General features: G+C 40.9%; 4 non-coding genes across 4 annotated transcripts; all 4 read right to left on the bottom strand.

Moving 5' to 3' along the window:
* Positions 1-378: 378 nt before the first annotated feature.
* On the bottom strand, positions 379-460 carry TRNAL-UAG (transfer RNA leucine (anticodon UAG)). Its single transcript has one exon. It is a non-coding gene; the product is annotated as a tRNA-Leu (tRNA).
* A 1,595-nt stretch (positions 461-2,055) lies between these two features.
* TRNAL-UAG (transfer RNA leucine (anticodon UAG)) lies at positions 2,056-2,137 on the bottom strand. Its single transcript has one exon. It is a non-coding gene; the product is annotated as a tRNA-Leu (tRNA).
* A 1,033-nt stretch (positions 2,138-3,170) lies between these two features.
* TRNAL-UAG (transfer RNA leucine (anticodon UAG)) lies at positions 3,171-3,252 on the bottom strand. The gene has a single exon. It is a non-coding gene; the product is annotated as a tRNA-Leu (tRNA).
* Positions 3,253-3,729: 477 nt separating this feature from the next.
* Positions 3,730-3,811, bottom strand: TRNAL-UAG (transfer RNA leucine (anticodon UAG)). The gene has a single exon. It is a non-coding gene; the product is annotated as a tRNA-Leu (tRNA).
* Positions 3,812-5,000: the final 1,189 nt, after the last annotated feature.

Genomic DNA, 5,000 nt, shown 5'->3' with positions numbered 1-5,000 from the left:
AGAATTATTGCTGCATTCGAGCTGAATATTTAATGATAGCAGCAGAAGGCTGAAAATGCATTCCTCCAGTTAGAAAGGAAGCAAACGCAAGTGAGTTCAACAGTATTACCGCACTACTGCTTTTTCAGATGTTCCTAGGCTATTGAAGGCTTTGAAGTGCAAGATCGTCGAGTACGCCTAATGTATACTTAGCTAGCGCATCAGGGTAGCTTAATCTGTGCCATAACATCTTGGGAATATTATCAAAAGCCTTTTCTCATACAGTTTGTTCAGTTTCAGAAAAGGCCAAGAAGTCCATTTCTGAGCATCATCAAAAGCAACTTCTTCTGACCACTAAAATGTTCAGAAAGCAACTTGAGAGCTTTCAAAGTTGAAAACTGGCAGCAGTGGGATTCGAACCCACGCCTCCAAAGAGACTGGAGCCTAAATCCAGCGCCTTAGACCGCTCGGCCATGCTACCATGTAAAAGTGGATTATTTTGGATCAAAATGTCCAAGAAATTTCATAAAGAACATTTCTCCTGGCAAGAAGTCCTTTTCCAGTATTTGATTTAAAAAGAAGAATTATTGCTGCATTCGAGCTGAATATTTAATGATAGCAGCAGAAGGCTGAAAATGCATTCCTACAGTTAGAAAGGAAGCAAACGCAAGTGAGTTCAACAGTATTACCGCACTACTGCTTTTTCAGATGTTCCTAGGCTATTGAAGGCTTTGAAGTGCAAGATCGTGGAGTACGCCTAATGTCTACTTAGCTAGCGCATCAGGGTAGCTTAATCTGTGCCATAACATCTTGGGAATATTATCAAAAGCCTTTTCTCATACAGTTTGTTCAGTTTCAGAAAAGGCCAAGAAGTCCATTTCTGAGCATCATCAAAAGCAACTTCTTCTGACCACTAAAATGTTCAGAAAGCAACTTGAGAGCTTTCAAAGTTGAAAACTGGCAGCAGTGGGAATTGAACCCACGCCTCCAAAGAGGCTGGAGCCTTAATCCAGCGCCTTAGACCGCTCGGCCATGCTACCATGATAAAGTGGATCATTTTGGATCAAAATGTCCAAGAGATTTCATAAAGAACATTTCTCCTGGCAAGAAGTCCTTTTCCAGTATTTGATTTAAAAAGAAGAATTATTGCTGCATTCGAGCTGAATATTTAATGATAGCAGCAGAAGGCTGAAAATGCATTCCTCCAGTTAGAAAGGAAGCAAACGCAAGTGAGTTCAACAGTATTACCGCACTACTGCTTTTTCAGATGTTCCTAGGCTATTGAAGGCTTTGAAGTGCAAGATCGTCGAGTACGCCTAATGTGTACTTAGCTAGCGCATCAGGGTAGCTTAATCTGTGCCATAACATCTTGGGAATATTATCAAAAGCCTTTTCTCATACAGTTTGTTCAGTTTCAGAAAAGGCCAAGAAGTCCATTTCTGAGCATCATCAAAAGCAACTTCTTCTGACCACTAAAATATTCAGAAAGCAACTTGAGAGCTTTCAAATTTGAAAACTGGCAGCAGTGGGAATTGAACCCACGCCTCCAAAGAGGCTGGAGCCTTAATCCAGCGCCTTAGACCGCTCGGTCATGCTACCATGAAAAAGTGGATAATTTTGGATCAAAATGTCCAAGAGATTTCATAAAGAACATTTCTACTGGCAAGAAGTCCTTTTCCAGTATTTGATTTAAAAAGAAGAATTGTTGCTGCATTCGAGCTGAATATTTAATGATGGCAGCAGAAGGCTGAAAATGCATTCCTCCAGTTAGAAAGGAAGCAAACGCAAGTGAGTTCAACAGTATTACCGCACTACTGCTTTTTCAGATGTTCCTAGGCTATTGAAGGCTTTGAAGTGCAAGATCGTCGAGTACGCCTAATGTCTACTTAGCTAGCGCATCAGGGTAGCTTAATCTGTGCCATAACATCTTGGGAATATTATCAAAAGCCTTTTCTCATACAGTTTGTTCAGTTTCAGAAAAGGCCAAGAAGTCCATTTCTGAGCATCATCAAAAGCAACTTCTTCTGACCACTAAAATGTTCAGAAAGCAACTTGAGAGCTTTCAAAGTTGAAAACTGGCAGCAGTGGGATTCGAACCCACGCCTCCAAAGAGACTGGAGCCTAAATCCAGTGCCTTAGACCGCTCGGCCATGCTACCATGTAAAAGTGGATCATTTTGGATCAAAATGTCCAAGAGATTTCATAAAGAACATTTCTCCTGGCAAGAAGTCCTTTTCCAGTATTTGATTTAAAAAGAATTATTGCTGCATTCGAGCTGAATATTTAATGATAGCAGCAGAAGGCTGAAAATGCATTCCTACAGTTAGAAAGGAAGCAAACGCAAGTGAGTTCAACAGTATTACCGCACTACTGCTTTTTCAGATGTTCCTAGGCTATTGAAGGCTTTGAAGTGCAAGATCGTGGAGTACGCCTAATGTCTACTTAGCTAGCGCATCAGGGTAGCTTAATCTGTGCCATAACATCTTGGGAATATTATCAAAAGCCTTTTCTCATACAGTTTGTTCAGTTTCAGAAAAGGCCAAGAAGTCCATTTCTGAGCATCATCAAAAGCAACTTCTTCTGACCACTAAAATGTTCAGAAAGCAACTTGAGAGCTTTCAAAGTTGAAAACTGGCAGCAGTGGGAATTGAACCCACGCCTCCAAAAAGGCTGGAGCCTTAATCCAGCGCCTTAGACCGCTCGGCCATGCTACCATGATAAAGTGGATCATTTTGGATCAAAATGTCCAAGAGATTTCATAAAGAACATTTCTCCTGGCAAGAAGTCCTTTTCCAGTATTTGATTTAAAAAGAAGAATTATTGCTGCATTCGAGCTGAATATTTAATGATAGCAGCAGAAGGCTGAAAATGCATTCCTCCAGTTAGAAAGGAAGCAAACGCAAGTGAGTTCAACAGTATTACCGCACTACTGCTTTTTCAGATGTTCCTAGGCTATTGAAGGCTTTGAAGTGCAAGATCGTCGAGTACGCCTAATGTGTACTTAGCTAGCGCATCAGGGTAGCTTAATCTGTGCCATAACATCTTGGGAATATTATCAAAAGCCTTTTCTCATACAGTTTGTTCAGTTTCAGAAAAGGCCAAGAAGTCCATTTCTGAGCATCATCAAAAGCAACTTCTTCTGACCACTAAAATGTTCAGAAAGCAACTTGAGAGCTTTCAAAGTTGAAAACTGGCAGCAGTGGGATTCGAACCCACGCCTCCAAAGAGACTGGAGCCTAAATCCAGCGCCTTAGACCGCTCGGCCATGCTACCATGTAAAAGTGGATTATTTTGGATCAAAATGTCCAAGAGATTTCATAAAGAACATTTCTCCTGGCAAGAAGTCCTTTTCCAGTATTTGATTTAAAAAGAAGAATTATTGCTGCATTCGAGCTGAATATTTAATGATAGCAGCAGAAGGCTGAAAATGCATTCCTACAGTTAGAAAGGAAGCAAACGCAAGTGAGTTCAACAGTATTACCGCACTACTGCTTTTTCAGATGTTCCTAGGCTATTGAAGGCTTTGAAGTGCAAGATCGTGGAGTACGCCTAATGTCTACTTAGCTAGCGCATCAGGGTAGCTTAATCTGTGCCATAACATCTTGGGAATATTATCAAAAGCCTTTTCTCATACAGTTTGTTCAGTTTCAGAAAAGGCCAAGAAGTCCATTTCTGAGCATCATCAAAAGCAACTTCTTCTGACCACTAAAATGTTCAGAAAGCAACTTGAGAGCTTTCAAAGTTGAAAACTGGCAGCAGTGGGATTCGAACCCACGCCTCCAAAGAGACTGGAGCCTAAATCCAGCGCCTTAGACCGCTCGGCCATGCTACCATGTAAAAGTGGATTATTTTGGATCAAAATGTCCAAGAGATTTCATAAAGAACATTTCTCCTGGCAAGAAGTCCTTTTCCAGTATTTGATTTAAAAAGAAGAATTATTGCTGCATTCGAGCTGAATATTTAATGATAGCAGCAGAAGGCTGAAAATGCATTCCTACAGTTAGAAAGGAAGCAAACGCAAGTGAGTTCAACAGTATTACCGCACTACTGCTTTTTCAGATGTTCCTAGGCTATTGAAGGCTTTGAAGTGCAAGATCGTGGAGTACGCCTAATGTCTACTTAGCTAGCGCATCAGGGTAGCTTAATCTGTGCCATAACATCTTGGGAATATTATCAAAAGCCTTTTCTCATACAGTTTGTTCAGTTTCAGAAAAGGCCAAGAAGTCCATTTCTGAGCATCATCAAAAGCAACTTCTTCTGACCACTAAAATGTTCAGAAAGCAACTTGAGAGCTTTCAAAGTTGAAAACTGGCAGCAGTGGGAATTGAACCCACGCCTCCAAAGAGGCTGGAGCCTTAATCCAGCGCCTTAGACCGCTCGGCCATGCAACCATGAAAAAGTGGATAATTTTGGATCAAAATGTCCAAGAGATTTCATAAAGAACATTTCTACTGGCAAGAAGTCCTTTTCCAGTATTTGATTTAAAAAGAAGAATTGTTGCTGCATTCGAGCTGAATATTTAATGATGGCAGCAGAAGGCTGAAAATGCATTCCTCCAGTTAGAAAGGAAGCAAACGCAAGTGAGTTCAACAGTATTACCGCACTACTGCTTTTTCAGATGTTCCTAGGCTATTGAAGGCTTTGAAGTGCAAGATCGTCGAGTACGCCTAATGTCTACTTAGCTAGCGCATCAGGGTAGCTTAATCTGTGCCATAACATCTTGGGAATATTATCAAAAGCCTTTTCTCATACAGTTTGTTCAGTTTCAGAAAAGGCCAAGAAGTCCATTTCTGAGCATCATCAAAAGCAACTTCTTCTGACCACTAAAATGTTCAGAAAGCAACTTGAGAGCTTTCAAAGTTGAAAACTGGCAGCAGTGGGATTCGAACCCACGCCTCCAAAGAGACTGGAGCCTAAATCCAGCACCTTAGACCGCTCGGCCATGCTACCATGAAAAAGTGGATCATTTTGGATCAAAATGTCCAAGAGATTTCATAAAGAACATTTCTCCTGGCAAGAAG

This window comes from Eleutherodactylus coqui, chromosome 13, assembly GCF_035609145.1.
Source record: "Eleutherodactylus coqui strain aEleCoq1 chromosome 13, aEleCoq1.hap1, whole genome shotgun sequence".
NCBI lineage: Eukaryota > Metazoa > Chordata > Amphibia > Anura > Eleutherodactylidae > Eleutherodactylus > Eleutherodactylus coqui.
Note: the sequence above shows the minus strand (reverse complement) of the source record. Positions and strands in the feature narration are given on the sequence as shown.